Consider the following 19,697-nt stretch of genomic DNA (forward strand, 5'->3'; position numbering starts at 1 on the left):
TGAGCCAGGGGTTCCCATCCCCTCCACAGCCCAGCGCTCCAGTGAGAGAGAAGGGGCAGAGCAGACAGCAGTCACTGACAGTCAGCAGCTCTCTGCTCAGGGTGCTGTGAGAACTGAGACATCAGCGGTGTTAGATCGCTCCGTTCTCAGTGTTGGAGCCGACGGGGGACCGATGCTGCATCCACCTGGGTAAATATGATTCTAAAATAAAAGCCTCCTTCCCTGCTCCTCTTTGACATTTGGCACATTTTTTATGTGTGTGCATGTGGGGGGGAGCAGGTACCTGGTTTTGACAGGCGCCCTCTGCCACTTCCAATCAAATTGCCTAGATGACCAGAGTGGAAGTGCTCCTCCCCCTTCCCTCCCTGCAGTCTTCTGGGACACATCACAGGTCGCAGAAGACTGCGGGACAATTAACAAAGCGCAGCGTGGCTCACGCATATGCAGTGGGCAGCCTGCTGTGAAGCTGAAAACAGCATAGCCTGCTGCCCAAAGTTAGAATGGAAGCCTCGGGAACCCGAAAGCTAATGAAGAACTAGGGTGAGGATAGTAAGTGTACTTTCATAAAAAGCCAGCAGCTACAGGATTTGTAGCCACTGACTTTTAATTTTTTACTTTTTTGCTCAGACTGCTTTAACCCCTTCACGACGTAACACAGATATGCGGCCTCACGGAACTGGGCTTTTTTCTTTAGTGCTGCATACTGTATATGTGCCTTCCCCATTGAGCTGGGAGGGCACGCCCCCAGCACAGAGGCCGGATTCTCACCAAGAACTCACCGTACTAATGATCAGGACCCGGATCGCTGTGGTAGCCTCTGATTGATTACCACAGTGATTAGTCACTGTAAAGCCCGCCCCTGTGTTTTTTTCATACTGTGAATTGAGAAATAGATACATTGTATCTTTGTCTTTCCATGCAGAAAGAAAAAAAAACTGTAAAAAAAAATTAAAAATAAATATAAAAATTAAAAATAAAGAAAAATGCCCAGATCAAGGTTTGATCTAGGTCAGTGCCAGGGTTAGTGTTTGGGTCAAAGGTCAGGGTCAGTATATTTTGAGCAGGATTTTTTTTTTTTAATTAGCATCAGAGTTAGTGTCAGTGTGTTCTAGGTAGGACAAAAAAAAAAAAAAAGATAGCAAAATGTGCACTATTGCTTCTGGGCTGTACTACGAGTACGAACAACAAATACCATACACATATGTGGTATCGTTGCAATCGTCAGGAGCAGGAAAATGTATTTTGAGTTGTTCTTTGGTGGTAAGTTATGATGATAACAAGAAAAATACAGATAAATAAAAAAAAAAAAAAATGATTTTTGATACCTTACGTGTGTGGTGCAATTGCCGTTTACATATGCGTGCAGGACATACGTATGAGTTAACCTTTGCGCATGAGCATGATGGAACAGGCCGCTTTAACCACTTGCCGACTGCCTAACGCCGATCTACGTCGGCAGTCAGCCCCTCACAGGCAAAGTGACGTAGGGCTACGTCACTAGCTTGTGAGGGTCTAGGGAGCGAGCGCGCGCCCCCGGAGGCGCGCTCCCGCTCCCGCGTGGTCACGGAACACCCCGCGCGTGTGACCAGTGTAGAAAGACACTGATCAAACGGATCTAGTATGTAGATCCGTTGATCAGTGTCCTTACAGCTCAAGCCACAGCCAATCACAGTAGAAAGCACGCCCCTAGGGATACACACAGCCCCTCCCTCCCAAATAAAGTTAACCCCTTCACAACCAGTGTATTTTTACAGTAATAGTGCATATGTATAGCACTGATTACTGTAGAAATGTCACTGGTAACCCCAAAAGTGTCACAAATGTCAGTCAAGGGTCCGATCTGTCCGCCCCAATGTCGCAGTACCGCAAAAAAATCGCAGATCGCCGCCATTACGCGTTAAAAAAAAACAACATAGATGACAAAAATCTTTCCCTTTGTTAGTAAACGCGATAACTTTTGCGCAAACCAATCAAAATACGCTTTTTGCGATTTTTTTTACCAAACATATGTAGCATAAAACAAATTGGCCGAAAATTTTAAAAAATTTTGATTTTTTTTTTTGGGGGAATTTCATATAAAAAAATGTGAAAAATATTGTTATTTTTGCAAAATTGACGCTCTTTTTTTGTTTATAGCGCGTGATCAAAAAATCGCACAGGTGATCAAATACCACCAAAAGAAAGCTCTGTTTGTGGGAAAAAAAGGACGTCAAATTCGTTTAGGTACAGCGTCGCACGACCGCGCAATTGTCCGTTAAAATCACGCAGTGCCGAATCGCAAAATACCCCCTGGTCAGGAAGGGGGTAAAATCTTCCGGGGCTTAAGTGGTTAATAAAAAATGTTTTCATTTTTTATTTTTTTTTATTAGATTTTTTTTAAATTCCTTTTGTTGCTATTACAGGGAATGTAAACATCTCTTTTGATAATAAAGCATGACATGTCCTCTTTTTGGATACCCCTCTAGCTCTCCTATGGCCTCCAAAGCATCAGATCGTGCCAAGATCGGTGTGACCTGATGCTTGTTGAAGCCGGTAATGAAGATGGTAGCTCTGTCAGCAGTGACAGCATGCCACTGGAGGGCTACATTTTAAGGTTAGTCTGCTATAGTGCATTATAATGCTTTGAGCTTTGCCCATACTTCTCCTTTAAACTCAATCTTCAATCAAACACAACTAAATCAGTTCTCAACTCCCTCTTCCCACTTAGGCTTCATGTACACACAGACTGAGTTGACTGCCAGCCGCGGGAAAACGCAAAACATGCAAAACCTTGCAGCGTTTTGCGGCCAGCAGTCAAAACGTTCCTATTCTGAACACGATTCTTTCGCATTCAGGAGAGGCTCCCCTAACCACAGCAGGTTCTAAACTCTTGTACCCCTACCCATTCACCCAAAAAAAGTGTAGTGTTACAAAAAACAAGAGACGGTTTTGGAAAAATCCTTTTTTAAAAATGAACAATATCCCCTGTCGTAGCTCCATGTCTTCTTCCTCCGGTCTTCTCCCTCCACCGACCCGGTCTTCCTCCAATGCTGCCTCCCACTGTTATGTCTGCCATCGCTTATATAGCCATGGTGCGTGGCCATCCAGGGGACGTCACACTGAGACCCCGCCCCTCACGTGACAAGGGGGTGTGATCTCCGTGTAATGTTCACCACATGCTCACACCCCTTGGCTCTATAAGAAATGGCAGACACCGACCCTGACATAACAGTGGGAGGCAGCAATGGAGGAAGACCGGGTCGGCGAAGTAAGTCATCAGTGGAGGGAGAAGAAGTGGGAGAAGAACCTAGAAAAGAAGCGGAGGGAGAAGACCAGAGGAAGAAGACATGGAGCTACGATGGGGGATATTCTTCATTTTTAAATCCCAGATCCCGCCCCCCCTCCCCATGTGAATGAGTATGGGGTACATTCTCCCCCTACCCATTCACCCAAAAAAAAAGTGTAGTGTTACAAAAACAAGAGACAGTTTTGGAAAAGTCCTTTAAAAAAAAAAATCTCTGGGGGAATAAAAGGTAGCTTCCAAATTCTGATACGCCCCCTGCCCACTGGCCCCCACAACCACTGGCAAGGGTTGTTGGGAAGAGGCCCTGGTTCCCACAGGGTGCTTTGGGGTGGGCAGAGCCCCCCCACCCTGCCCCAAGGCACCCACCCCCCATGTTGAGGGCATGTGGCCTGGTATGATCCAGGGGGGGGGCGCTTGCTCGCCCCCCCCTTTCCTTACCTGCTGAGCTCCATGCTTGGATAAGGGTCTGGTATGGAATTTGGAAGGGACCCCATGCCATTTTGGTGTGGGGTTCCCCTTACAATCCATACCAGACCAAATGGTTTGTCATGGTCTTGGGGGGACCCCAAGCCGTTTTTTTAAATTTTGGTGTGGGTTCTCCCTCAAGTTCCATACCAGACTCAAAGAGCCTGGTGTGGATTTGGGGGGACCCCACGCCGTGTTTTTTTTTTTTTTTGGCATGGGGATCCTAAGAGCACATCCTAAGAGCACAAGTCGCATGCCACAAGTCAGGAAAATTAGGATGATGATCCCGACTTCAACTCAAATCATTGGCCTTAAATCGTGATGGACCAAAGTAATGCAGGAAGCATTTTCAAAGTTGGACACAAGTTGGACCAGTTAGGACGGCTCTCATAGAGAACTATTGATTTTGACATGTCATGCGATTTGTGCTCTGGAAGTTGGATCGCATGTCGGACCAGTGTGAACAGGCCCATTGGATGTTTACCCCCAGTAGAGCTGTTTGGACCGAGTATTGGTTTGGCCCTGAATAGCGCCCATTCAAGTGTTTACTGAGCACCTGAATTTGCAGGGCGCTCAGCGGGATGTTCATGCGCTGAGCACCCCACAATGCACTGCACAGTGCATTCTAGGGCCGTGATTGACTGAATCACTACACCTGTCCACTAGCCAGTTGCAAGGCTTTGCCCAAACAGGGCATAGAGCATTGTCAGAGCCCTGATTGGACAATGTCATGATGACTTTGCTCAATCACATGGCTCAGTGCTCATATTCCCACCCCTTTCCATCACTTAATTTTATTGGCTTAGCGGATACATGCTGCATCTTCTTCTACTCACTCCTAATATTCAGTTATGGCCCTTATACACAGGCGCCTTATGTTCTGATCAGCTGATTGGAGCAGAGCATGGTGGATGACAGGTTAGTGTCTGCTCAGTTTATGCAGAGCAGACACGGACAGACCTCGCTCTGCTCTCTGGGCGACCAGGCATTAACAGACTTCGCTGTACGTTTATACCCAGTTTACACCAGAACGTGGTGCAGGAAATTTGCACTCTGTGCACGTTTCCTGCACTGCATTCAAAACGCACTGCAGTTGCGATCTGCAGCAGGTGTCAATATTAAGTTAATGACACCCCAAATGCAGGTCGCAAATGCAGTGTGTTGGCCATCACGGGATCATGTGATCTGGTTGTAGTGAGTTTCCAAATTAGTGTATGCAAAATGAATAGGCTAAAATTGCACCGCACAAAACTGCATGTGAATAACAGAGGAAGGCACATTGCGTTACTGTGTGATTTCCGGCCCTGAAAGGGGATTTCCCTTCCTTCAGAGAGCTTTTTTCCAATCAGACACATATGGTAAGCTGCATTTAAACCTGAGAACAAAAATAATATAACCCAATTCCAAAAAAGTTGGGACACTGTACAAATTGTGAGTAAAAAAGGAATGGACTAATTTACAAATCTCATAAACTTATATTTTATTCACAATATAATATAGATAACATATCAAATGTTGAAAGTGAGACATTTTGAAATGTCATGCCAAATATTGGCTCATTTTGGATTTCATGAGAGCTACATATTCCAAAAAAGTTGGGACAGGTAGCAATAAGAGGCCGGAAAAGTTAAATGTACATATAAGGAACAGCTGGAGGACCAATTTGCAACTTATTAGGTCAATTGGCAACATTAATGGGTATAAAAAGAACCTCTCAGAGGGGCAGTGTCTCTCGGAAGTCAAGATAGGCAGAGGATCACCAATTCCCCCAATGCTGCGGCGAAAAATAGTTGAGCAATATCAGAAAGGAGTTTCTCAGAGAAAAATTGCAAAGAGTTTGACGTTATCATCATCTACAGTGCATAATATCATCCAAAGATTCAGAAAATCTGGAACAATCTCTATGCGTAAGGGTCAAGGCCGGAAAATCATACTGGATGCCCGTCATCTTCGGGCCCTTAGACGGCACTGCATCACATACAGCAATGCTACTGTAATGGAAATCACAACATGGGCTCAGGAATACTTCCAGAAAACATTGTCGGTGAACACAATCCACCGTGCTATTCGCCGTTGCCAGCTAAAACTCTATAGGCAAAAAAAGGAGCCATATCTAAACATCATCCAGAAGCGCAGGCAAAGTGGAAAACTGTTCTGTGGTCAGATGAATCAAAATTTAAGGTTCTTTTTGGAAAACTGCGACGCCATGTCATCTGGACTAAAGAGGACAAGGACAACCCAAGTTGTTATCAGCGCTCAGTTCAGAAGCCTGCATCTCTGTTGGTATGGGGTTGCATGAGTGCGTGTGGCATGGGCAGCTTACATATCTGGAAAGGCACCATCAATGCTGAAAGGTATATCCAAGTTCTAGAACAACATCTGCTCCCATCCAGACGTCGTCTCTTTCAGGGAAGACCTTGCATTTTCCAACATGACAATGCCAGACCACATATTGCAAAAATTACAACATCATAGCTGCGTAGAAGAAGGATCCGGATATTGAAATGGCCAGCCTGCAGTCCAGATCTTTCACCCATAGAAAACATTTGGCTCATCATAATGAGGAAGATGCGACAAAGAAGACCTAAGACAGTTGAGCAACTAGAAGCCTGTATTAGACAAGAATGGGACAACATTCCTATTCCTAAACTTGAGCAACTTGTCTCCTCAGTCTCCAGACATTTGCAGACTGTTCTAAAAAGAAGAGAAGGTGCCACACAGTGGTAAACATGGCCTTGTCCCAACTTTTTTGAGATGTGTTGATGCCATGAAATTTAAAATCAACTTATTTTTCCCTTAAAATGATACATTTTCTCAGTTTAAACATTTGATATGTCATCTATGTTGTATTCTGAATAAAATATTGAAATTTGAAACATCCACATCCTTGCATTGTTTTTATTCACAATTTGTACAGTGTCCCAACTTTTTTGTAATCGGCTTGTATATTGCAGCTTACCAGTCCATAACCCCTTCACGCCGACGGAACGCAAATATGCAGCCTCGCTTCAGGGGGTTGTACCGGGGTGATGCCTGCAGCTAAACATCACTTCCGGCTACTGGAGCCCCAAAGGCGTCAGATTTAAAAAAAATAACAGTATTCAAAACAGCCAAACTTGGCGTTTTGATAGCTTTTAAGTGCAGAGGAGGGATTTGGGGTCTTTTAGACCCCAGATCCCTCAATTAAGAGTACCTTTCACTGCCTATTACTGTCACAAGGGAGGTTTACATTCCTTGTTACAGCAATAAAAGTGATCACATATATATATATATATATATATATATATTTTTTTTTTTTTTAAAGGGACAGTGTAAAACTAAAAAAAAATAAATAAATAATAATAAATAAAAAAAAATGAAAGCACCCCATCCCTCTGTGCTCGTGTGAAGAAGCGAACGCATATGTATGTCACACCTGCATATGTAAGCGGTGTTCAAACCCCACACGTACGATAACGCCGCAATCATTAGAGCGAGAACAATAATTCTAGCACAAGACCTCCTCCTTAACTCTAAACCAGTAACCGTTACATTTTTTTTAAAGCGTTGCCAATGGAGATTTTTAGGTACCATAATTTGTCGCTATTCCACGAGTGTTCGCAATTTTAAAGCATGACATGTTAGGTATCTTTTTACTCGGCGTAACATCATCTTTCACATTATACTAAAAAATTGGGCCAACTTTACCGTTTTTTTTTTCATTCATGAAAGTGTATTTCATCTATAAAAAATTGCATTTGAAAGACTGCTGCTCAAATACCGTGTGGCATAAAATATTGCAACAATCGCCATTTTATTCCCTAGGGTCTCTGTTAAAAAATATATATAATGTTTGGGAGTTCTAAGTAATTTTCAAGCAAAAGAATTGGGATTTTCGACTTACCATAAAATCCATTTCTCTAATGTTCATTGACGGACACAGCTTCAAATCTTCATAACCATTGGGTTATACTGCCCCCTACAGCAGTAGGACACTAGGCAAGAAAAAAAAAGTCTGGCTACGCCCATGGGCAGTCCCAGGGGTTATACTCCCTCTCTCTGCTATAGGCACTCTAGTCTAGACAGTTTAGTTACAAACAGTGTCAGAAGAATTCCACTATAGGAATATGTACGGCAGAGAGGGCTGGAGCGGTTCTGCCCACCTTGGAATGCCGGCTACCTCCAGAGCCGCCAAGACACTTCTTGTGCCCCCTTGGTGATTGTCATGAGCCACGGCCATGGCATTGTCTGATTGAATGCGCACTGGACAACCCTGAAGATGATCCATCTAATGGTGCAGACACAGTCTGATCGCTCAGAGTTCCAAGACATCGATGGGTAGTCTGGACTCTTCCAGCATCCAGATCCCCTGAGCAGAATGCTTGCCGAGGACGCCTCCTCAACTGGACAGGCTGGCATCCGTGGTGACCACTGTCCAATACAAGGGGAGGATTTGCCCAGCAGAATCACAGAAGAATGAGGACACCATATCAGGGACTCAGTCGTTCCCCTACTCAGCCAGATCTGATTGTCCAGAGACTGCAGAGTCTTGTCCCATTTGGTCAGAATGGGACAAGACTCTTACTTTGCAGAGACCTGGTATGTAACTGTGCAAAGGGAACTGCCTTGAAGGTAGACAACATCAGGCCCAGCACCCCCATGCAAGTCAGGAGGCATGACCATCTGTTGGACAGCAGGAGATGAATTGCAGTCTTCAATTTCTGGAGTTTGTCCAGAGGAAGGAGCACTCTGGCTAAGGCCAAGTCCAGAGTCAGGACCAGATAGTCCAGCTTTGTGAACGGAACCAGGGCAGACTTCTGAAAATTAAGAATCCAGCCAAACTTCCACAGAGTTCATATGGGATCTCCAGGTTTTCCACCAGAGCAGAAGGAGACTCCACTCGCAAAAGGAGATCTTCAAAGTGGCCCAGTACCGCGATCCCACGTTGGCTTAGCAAAACTAGCACGGGGGCTAATACTTTTGTGAAGACCCGAAGAGCAGAGGCCAAAAGGTAATACCACAAACTGATAATGCTCCTCTCCCACGGCAAAGCAGAGGAAGCGCTGGTGACTGGCACATATTGGAATGTGAAGGTAAGCATCCTTGATGTCGATCTAGGTGAGGAAATCTCCCTAATGCAGGGATGCCACCACCGTGCGAATGCACTTCATTGTGAACTTCTGCACCCACACAAAGCAGTTCAGCACCTTGAGGTCCAGGATTGGACGCACTTTGCCTTCCTTTCTGGAAACTGGAAACAGGTTTGAGTAAAAACCCTGAAAACATTCCGAAGTTGGAACTGGGACAATTACCCCTTGATGTAACAGATCTTGTATGGCCCCAAGCAGACCCTGTAAGCGGTCTGGGGACAGGCGCAAGTTGAAAGGAAAGAACCTTGCCTGGGGACAAGAGCAAAACTTGATCTTGTAGCTGGACTGAATGACTTTGTGGACTCACTTGCACCAGGGAAACCAGCAAAGATGTCCCCTCAGCCCCGATACGAGTGTGAGCGGACCTTCATGCTGAAGGAGCCTTTTCGCTGGTCTGGAGAAGCCCGCTCTTGGCTTGCCAGACCAGGTTCGTTTGGATCCTCCAGGAGGAGGCCCTAAAAGGCTTCGAGCCCTTGTAAGTCGACCCTGAGGGATGAAAAAACTTCTGAACCGAAAATTAAGGCCCACATCTATGATGAAGTTCCTTGCCCTTTGTAGCCTGTGGAAGAAAGGTACTCTTCCCTCCTTTGAGACCTTTTCTAAAGTCATCCAGGGTAGCTCCAAACAGGCGATCTCCTTGAAAGGGAAGATCAGTCAAGGCCTTTTTAGAAGTCTGGTCCTCACGCCATCATTTGAGCCAAAAGACACGCCGAAGGACCACTGCCAAAACAGAGAGGCGAGCCACTAGGTGTAACGCTCCTGCGTTTCATGTATGGTGTGGATTTTCAGCTGCAGAAATATTCCACTTCAGTAGTCATGTAAGAGAGATGCTGAGATACCATTCCCAACCTCAATGACTCATCATGTGTGGAAGGTCTTAATTCAGCTAGTAAATACACACACTCAACAAGCTGGTTCCTAGAGTGACTTTATGTATGTAGTAACACAGTGATGAAGATTTAAGAGACAGGTTGAGTGGAGGTGGTAGGTGACAGACACTTGAAGGTAAGACAGTAGCAGATGGATGCAGGTAGGTTTAGCAATCATGTATGGTAGCAGATGACAGAGTAGCAGGTGGAGATACAAGAGAGATCAACCCAGTGCAGGAATAAGTAGCAGTAGTCTTAAGAGCTAGCAATCTAGATATGCAGATGTGATAAATAGTCTTTACTATGCAGAGCTAGATAGTGTAAGCTTAGTATAAGTTTATAGAGGGTTCCCCTGCGGGGTACTTAGCACTAATAGCGATACAGCCGAAGGTTGGTTCAGGAGGAGCGGATGATCCGGAAGCGGGATGCAGGGATCAGCGCAGCGAGGTTCCGTCAGCGAGGTATGCTTGCAAGCACGAAAGCTTCAAGCCAAGTTAGCATCCAGGTAAGGGTGTTTGAACGAACACATGTGAGTGAGAACCGGCGATTTAAATAGCCATCTAGTCCGGCGCTGAGTGATGACAGCTTCAGTCTTAAAGGTGTATGCGCACCTTTCCAAAAGAGAATGGTGGGGCGCATACACTTGTGAAAAGAGTAATTTAGGGTACCAAAGGTACCGGAACATTACACTAGGGGAGCCCCATCCAAAGAGGCATCACAGATAAACTGCAGCCCCTGGACCAGCTGGTCCGCCGGCTCAGCAAAGGCAGGGGGGAGATGTTCTCCCTCCAGGTTACAGCGTAAAAGCTTAACCCACTTGGTCAGATGGTGAATACTGGCCTCAGTGCCGAACCAACCAGAGTGTACATATTGTGGGCCACATCCTCCGTCTTCCCGTCAGCTGGATCCTTAAAGGCCGGGGACTCTTCAACCGGAAATCATGGTTGCCTTGTTCAATCTGAAAACCGGAGGGTCCACCACTGGTAGAACAGTCCACTTCTTAAGAAAGGACTCCTCATAGGGGTAACGCCTAGAAAAACGCTTAGTGACCCCATGGGGGCGCTTTGGTTTTCCCCACTTTTTAGCGACAGTTTTATCAAAATAGGCAGGGAAAGAAATCTCCTTTGCCGCTCTGGATGGCTTGTGAGTGCCAAAGGAAACCTGAGCCTCTGTCACAGCTGCATCCTCTATCTTAAAGGTCTCACGCATGGATACAATCAGTGCTTCCACCTGCACCTTTTCATGCGCAGTTGCAGGCATGGAGGAATCATCCTCACTATCAGAGGATTCAGGCACGTGGTTGTAGACCCATCCAGACCAATCAGATTCAGGATCTTATGAAACAGATGAGGCAGGGGAAGGCAGGTGGCACTTTTTGGTAGCCCATCGCCTGAAGACCACCTCCACTCAGGACACAAAGGACACCAGGACCGCCGTCAGTGCATCGATGGATGGTTAGGACCCAGAGGGCCCGCAGCCTCAGAGAGGGGATCAGGTGGGGAGATGTGCTCCCATGAGTCACCAGGAGGACCCCACAAAAAGTGTAAAACACTGCAAGGGAAAACCCCCAACATGCTGGCAGCACCACCCAGTCGCCGCCAGGCACAAGCACCAAGCGATCCCCAGCAGAGAGGGAGAGAACCCTACCAGACTCACCGCCCAGCAGAAACAGGCACCTGCAGCCGCCAGAATAATCTGAACTTTATGTGCAGCGATCAGGAAGTAAAATTATCTAGGAGTCAGCACCAGGGGATGAGGAGGGGCTCTCATCACCAAAATCGCTGCCCACAGGGCTCCACTGTCATGGCCATCGCTATTTTCAATGGCATACCACTGCAAAATGGCCACCGGACTACACATATGGCCGCCGTGTATAGAAACACACAGGCTACAACAAAATGGTGGTCCTGCGTGGCACCATGAGGCTTACAGGGACCCAGGAAGGAACCTAGGCCTCAAGGACAGACTCAGGCAGGACAGGGGGCCCTGGCAGGAGCCCCCACCAGGTAAACCCCCCCTCGCCAGCATAGCGCCCTGCCTCCACCCCAGGGGGTGGATCAGACCACCCAATTAACAATTAACTCCAACATATGTGGAGGGGAGGGAGGGTAGGATGGGGGACAGATGACAAGAGGGGGTGCCTGACGGGAAGGAGGGAACCCGGGGGTCTGACCGTCCCAAGGAGGGGCCCACCCCAAAACCCTCCAGTGGGAGAGGGAGAACAGCTATTCACCATACCAGGAACCACCGGGAACCACTTCAGAAAAAAACCCCTCTCAATCTAAATGGGGGGCTGTGGGCGACTTGCGCCGAGACCCGGTCGCATGCGACCTCGCAAGGTGTTTAACTCACAGGCCAGCCCCTGTCTAGTGGGGCTATATTGCGGCCGACTTAGCATGGAACTGAGGTCTGCACGCTCTCGCTGGCCAGACTGGGGTGACCACTAAATCTAGATTATCCAGCCCATCGCCCAGATTGTAGATCTCACAGGAAAAATCCAGGAGATAAAAATTTCTATCTAAAAAGAAAAAACTGCCAGGACCAAAGATCCCAGCAAGGAACTAGGTCCCTTCTCCTGAATAGGCAGAAAAAAAAAACATAAAATCCATTTCTCTGATGTTCATTGGCGGACACAGCACCCACCCCTCTGTGGAATTGTAATTCTTCTGACACTGCTTGTAACTAAACTGCCTAGACTAAAGTGCCTATAGCAGAGAGATGGAGTATACCCCTGGGACTGCCCATGGGCGTAGCCTGCCTTTTGTATCTGCCTAGTGTCCTACTCCTGTAGGGGGCAGTATAATCCAACGGTTATGAAGATCTGAATCTGTGTCCGTCAATGAACGAAAGAGAAATACTGTTTTCAACTTGTAAACAACAAATATCAGAAAAAGGCTTAGGCATGAAGGGGGTTAAAGGGGAAGTAAACGTCCATCTTTAAGATTTACCTTTAGGTAAGCCTATATTAAGGCTTACCTATAGGTAGTGTAAATATCTCCTAAACATGCACCGATTAGGAAATATTTGCTGACTTAGCACCCAGTTATGTCACTGGCGCATGCGCCCTGAAGGAACGGCCACCCGTGCTGTTTCTTTAGAGTAGTGTGCCATGACTGGCAGCTCCCGCGTGCATGCTTGGGAGCGACATCAAACCTTAAGGAAGACCTTAAGTGCAGCAGTTTACAAGCGTTTTAAGTATGATTTGCGGCAATAGCTTAATTGTGTTGTCACACTAGAAGAGAAAGGACGAACAAACAGATTCCTCCACGCAATCAAAATGGATAGAGGAATCCTCCCCAGTCTCCACTAAGACATTGTATTCCGACAGCGGAGACTCTCCACTCTCAGAATACACTGATCAGAGGCTTTATCCAAATGGCTGCAGCCGCTAATTTAGGAAATTTTTCAACAAGCCCAACTGACAAAAGTTGATCGTTAAATTAACTTCTGTCAAGTGAATGTCCAGAATTCGACCAATCCCTGCAAAACTGGCAGAATTTCGATCCATCTATGGCCAGCTTTAGGAGCTCACTGAAGTTAAGATCAACTGGTATTTTTTGCACTTATTAAACAAATAAATATTGCTATTGCTTTTACTATAACAAACCAAAGAGCAATTAGGAGAATGTACACTGCATGCCTGTAAACATGTGACCTCCCAGTTGTGTAGTGCTGTTGTTTACAGCAACAATAGTCAAACACTACATTTGGGTTTTGACTCAGCAGTAACTATCTATCCCCCGATCGACATCATCAGACAGATTTGAATAATGGAAAGCTTGTTTTATGGGAACCCATTATTTAACAGAAACATGGAGGCTGCAACTCTGTTGACTTCTTCCAAATTCCAGTTAGCTTGGGTGCAAGGCTGACTTTCCTTTTTGTCCAGTTTAAGTCAGTAACCCTAAACAATTATGCTAATAGGCATACTTTTTATGGGTAATTGACTCAAAATACTGAAGCCAGTGGGACACCAAAGCAGCCAGGCAACTTACCTTTTTAAGAAGGGGTTCGATTCCAGTCCCCATGTTTGTCTATAAGGTAAATTCACTTTAAGGGAAAAAAAAAAGCAAATACATTTTTGTGATTTTTGTGATTTTTTTTTACAGTTTGTTAAAACCCTTGCAATGTACATACAGTATCTCACAACAGTGAGTACATCCCTCACATTTTTGTAAATTTTTTATTATATCTATTCATGTGACAACACTAAAGAAATGACAATTTGCTACAATGTAAAGTAGTGAGTGTACAGCTTGTATAACAGTGTAAATTTGCTGTCCCCTCAAAATAACTCAACACAGTCATTAATGTCTAAACCGCTGGTAACAAAAGTAAGTACACCCTTAAATGAAAATGTCCAAATTGGGCCCAATTAGCCATTTTCCCTCCCTGGTGTCATGTGACTCGTTAGTGTTACAAGATCTCAGGTGTGAATGGGCAGCAGGTGTGTTAAATTTGGTGTTATCGCTCTCACTCTCTCATACTGATTACTGGAAGTTCAACATGGCACCTCATAGCAAAGAACTCTCTGAGGATCTGAAAAAAAAAAAAAGAATTGTTGCTCTACATGAAGATGGCCTAGGCCAGGGGTAATGAATTAAAATTCAAGGAGGTCCGGTTGCTAAAATTTTCTTTGGGCCGAGGTCCGGATCTGAAGTCTGTGCTATGACTCAGAAAGATGGGCAAAATAAAACGTGTTCATCAGCGTTGTTCTTAACATAAAATATGCCCATTTGAGTGCCCCTTAACATAAAATGTGTCCGAGAGCGTGACCCTTAGCATAAAATTTGCCCATCAGCGTGACCCTTAACATAAAATAAGGGGCACGCTGATGGGCACATTTTATGTTAGGGGGCACTCTGATGGGCACATTTTATGTTAGGGGGCACCCTGATGGGCATATTTTATGATGGTGTAAACGTGTAAATAAGCGTTGCTCTTAACATAAAATATGCCCATTAGAGTTCCCCTTAACATAAAAAATGCCCATCAGTGTGCCCCATAGCATAAATATGTCCATTAGAGTGTACCACAGCATAAATATGCACATCAGCATGCCCCTTAACATAAAATATGCCCATCAGTGTGTACTACAGCATAAATATGCACATCAGCATGCCCCTTAACATAAAATATGCCCATCAGCATGACCCTTAACATAAAATAAGGGGCAAGCTGATGGGCACTTTTTATGTTAGGGGCACTCTGATGGGCAGAACAAAATGTGCCCATCAGCGTGCCCCTTAGCATAACATTTGCCCATCAGCGTGACCCTTAACATAAAATAAGGGGCACGCTGATGGGCATATTTTATGTTAAGGGTCACGCTGATGGGCACATTTTATGTTAAGGGTCACGCTGATGGGCACATTTTATGTTAGGGGAACTCTGATGGGCAGAACAAAATGTGCCCACCAGCGTGACCCTTAACATAAAATATGCCCATCAGCATGCCCCTTAGCATAACATTTGCCCATCAGCGTGACCCTTAACATAAAATAAGGGGCACGCTGATGGGCATATTTTATGTTAAGGGTCACGCTGATGGGCACATTTTATGTTAGGGGGCACCCTGATGGGCATATTTTATGATGGTGGGATCGCTGATGGGCAAAAGAAAACGTGTAAATCAGCGTTGCTCTTAACATAAAATATGCCCATCAGAGTGCCCCATAGCATAAATATGTCCATCAGAGTGCCCCTTAACATAAAATATGCCCATCAGTGTGTACCACAGCATAAATATGCACATCAGAGTGCCCCTTAACATAAAATATTCCCATCAGCGTGACCATTAATATAAAATAAGGGGCAAGCTGATGGGCACATTTTATGTTAGGGAGCACTCTGATGGGCATATTTTATGTTAGGGGGCATTCTGATGGGCAAAACAAAACGTGTAAATCAGCGTTGCGCTCAACATAAAATATGCCCATTAGCGTGCCCCTTAACATAAAATATGCCCATTAGCGTGCCCCTTAACATAAAATATGCCCATTAGCGTGCCCCTTGACATAAAATATGCCCATCAGCGTGTCCCTTAGCATAAAATATGGGGCACATTTTATGTCAAGGGAGTACTCTGATGGGCATATTTTGTTTCTTTTATGGGGCACTCTAATGAGCACAACAAAATATGCCACTTGTCTGCACACTTATTAAAGCTTGAGAGGTTTTTTTTTAATGCAGATATTCCCCTCTAAAAATGTGCTCCACGTACCTGGAGCTGTCCAAAAGCCGCGAACAGGGGGGCGGGGCGTGCACATAGTGTCACGCCCTAGCTCGCTGCCCTGCTGAGAGGGAGCCGCAGTCAGGAGCAGGGGGCGGGGCGCGCGAGTGACGTCACGCCCCTACTCGCGGCCCGACAGGACACCGCAATGTCTATCAGTCAGGAGCAGGGGGCGGGGCGCGCGCGTGACGTCACGCCCCTACTCGCGGCTTGCTGCCCGACAGGACACCGGCTGCAAGTGAGCCGGGAGCCGCAGTGAGGAGGGGGCAGAATACAGGTGGCGGTCCGGGCGGAAGCATCGCGCGGGCCGCCAATGGACCGCGGGCCGCCATTTAGTGACCGCTGGCCTAGGCTATAAGAAGATTGCCAAGAGCCTGAAACTGAGCTGCAGCACGCTGGCTAAGACCATACAACGGTTTAACAGGACAGGAGCCACTCAGAACAGGCATCACCATGGTCGACCAAAGAAGTTGAGTGCACATGCTCAGTGTCATATCCATAGGTTGTCTTTGGGAAATAGACATATGAGTGCTGCCAGCATTGCTGCAGTGGTTGAAGGGGTGGGGGGGGGGGGGGTCAGCCTGTCAATGCTCAGACCATAGGCCTCACCCTGCATCAAACTGGTCTGCATGGCTGCCGTCCCAGAAGGAAGCCTCTTCTAAATGATGCACAAGAAAGCCTGCAGTTTGCTGAAGACAAGCAGACTAAGGACATGTATTACTGGAACCATGTCCTGTGGTCTGATGAGACCAAGATAAACGTATTTGGTTCAGATGGTGTCAAGCGTGTGTGGCGGCAACCTGGTGAGGAGTACAAAGACAAGTGTGTCTTGCCTACAGTCAAGCATGGTGGTGGGAGTGTCATGGTCTGAGGGTGCATGAGGGCTGCCGACACTGGGGAGCTACAGTTCATTGAGGGAACCATGAATGCCAACATGTACTGTGACATACTGAAGCAGAGCATGATCCCCTCCCTTCGGAGACTGGCAGCAGCATTCCAACATGATAACAACCCCATACACACCTCCAAGGCGACCACTGCCTTGCTAAAAAAGCTGCGGGTAAAGATGATGGACTGGCCAAGCATGTCTCCACACCTAAACCCTATTGAGCATATGTGGGGCATCCTCAATAGGAAGGTGGAGGAGCGCAAAGTCTAAAATCCACCAGCTTTGTGAGGTCATCATGGAGGAGTGGAAGAGGATTGCAGTGGCAACCTGTGAAGCTCTGGTGAACTCCCTGCCCAAGAGGGTTAAGGCAGTGCTGGAAAATAATGGTAGCCACACAAAATATTGACACTTTGAGCCCAATTTGGACATTTTCACGAGTCACATGACAGGGGCAGAGGAAAAATGGCTGATTGGGCTAACTTTGAACATTTTCACTTAGGGGGTGTACTCACCTTTGTTGCCAGCGGTTTAGACATTAATAGCTGTGTATTGAGTTAATTAGAGGGGAAATTTACACTGTTATAAAAGCTGTACACTCACTACTTTACATTGTAGCAAAGTGTTATTTCTTCAGTGTTGTCACATGAAAAGATTTAATAAAATATTTACAAAAATGTGAGGGGTGTACTTTTTTTTGTGAGATACTGTATTTGTACGTATATATAAATGTATTTTATACTATGTTGGTTCACAGTAGATCAGGGCCAGCCTTAGGTGTTCAGGTGCCCTGTGCGAGCTAATCTTGTGACGCCCCTCCCGGCATGGTGTAGGGGATGCAGGGCTGTGGGCATGGTGCAGGAGATGCAGGGGCTGCGGGCATGGTGCAGGAGATGCAGGGAATGCGGGCATGTTGCAGGGGCTCAGGGCAAGGTGCAGGAGATACAGGGGCTGCGGGCATGGTGTAGGAGATGCAGGGCTTCAGGCATGATGCAGGGCTGTGGGCATGGTACATGCAGGGCTGTGGGCATTGTACAGGAGATGCAAGGGCTGCGGGCATGATGCAGGGCTGTGGGCATGGAACAGAAGAGGCAGTGCTTTGGGCATAGTACAGGATGGAGATTCTCCTGTACCATGCAGAGGGGTCTCACTTACCGTTTGGTGAGGCGCCTTGAATTTAAAAATGGCGCCGCCCGATGCCAACACGTCACTGTGCATGCACCGTCTGTCCGAGAATAGCCGAGCGTGTACGGGCTTTCCCGAGCAGCGGCGGTGCATGCGTACTTGTCAGGCCGGCCGCGGACATTTTTTTTTTTCAGGTGCCGGTGAGTTGATCTTCAGCCAGCCCGAAGGCAGGGGGACTTGTCCTGGCAGCGCCTGCTGTGACTCGCTCTGTGAGTAACTGACTGCGAGCTGTGATGGCCGCATGGCGCCCCCGTTGCCCATGGCGCCCTGTGCGGCCGCACAGCTCGCACACCCCAAAGGCTGGCCCTGCAGTAGACTATGTGAGATACTGTATATCACCCAGAGGGAATGTTTTTTTTTTCTCAACAGTGCGGTTACTCTTTAAAGAAAAAAATGAAAGCTACATCCTGTGACTTAGTAAAATTATAAATATTAAATATACAGTATGATAGCAGGGATTGACACTTATAAAAACACTTTTATCTGGGATCTCAGAGATCAGCTTTAAACCAGCATCTGGTGTAATAGCAGACTTACCTTACAAAGTCAGTTTATTCTAATTTTTCAAGTTTCTGCTGCGTAATCAGAAACTGGTCTATACAATTTCTCCTGTGTTGAGATCAAAGCATAGTTGATTGCTGCCATCTTCTTAGACTTGTTTTGTACTTTATGATTTATAGAGAATAAACCAATATAAATAGTAAATATTGCTGTAATTTTTCATGGTCAACCTCCATTATTATATCAGCTACAAAGTATGCCAAAATGCTGGCAATGAAGAAGAAGGATAAATATAATTTATTAACTTAATGTATTTTTAGAAAATAACTTAAAACATTATTAAAATAAGCGAGTGTTTGATGTTTGGTAAGGTCTACATTTGTTTTTTCTCACGCTGGGCCTCTTATATGAAATCCTTGGGAAAAAAAATCAACTTACAAAATGGTAAAAACTGATTATTTTCATTTTGCAACTAAGCTTCTCATTTACATTTTATTATTTTTTATTTTATATTAGAAACATAACAGAAGGAGTTTGTTAGCCAAGCTCAGCATGGTCACTTCTATAAATCACCTGAATCCAGATGCTGGGGCCAGGACAAATGCTAAGCAAGGCCTATGACTGTATCTATGTGTAGGGATGGTATATCCACTCTGTGAGGCTTGCAGTGATCTGGCCAAATTCCACCAAGGACTGAGCATCGTTAATTCATATAAAAGTCAAAATTTTATTGCAAATACAACAGAAAATTGTTTTTTCTTTCAATACCATTTACTTATTCCTCAGGAAACATCCAACTAGGGCATAAATTCAGAAGTAAGAAATGTAATAAAATAGTACAGCAATGAAATATCGTCCAGAATCCATTTTCAGTACAATATGAAATTCTGCATTTAAACAGATGCCACACCTTATGATTATTTACTTACATAACATAACATTCATATTACCTGAGGTCATTACAATAATAATAAAAAAAAGGCCAAATACAAACTTTATTAGTATTCTAACTGCATCTGAACAGTCACAATCCCTCACTCCCTACTTGGACAATATAAGTAGTATATATTTAAATTATCAGCAAATGCTAAATGAAAAGTTAAGGACTCCATGGCTAGCAAGTCAGCGGTGCTTAAGGCTCCATGCA

The sequence above is a fragment of the Pelophylax lessonae genome, assembly GCF_965119305.1.
Source record: "Pelophylax lessonae genome assembly, chromosome: 8".
Taxonomy (NCBI): Eukaryota; Metazoa; Chordata; class Amphibia; order Anura; family Ranidae; genus Pelophylax; species Pelophylax lessonae.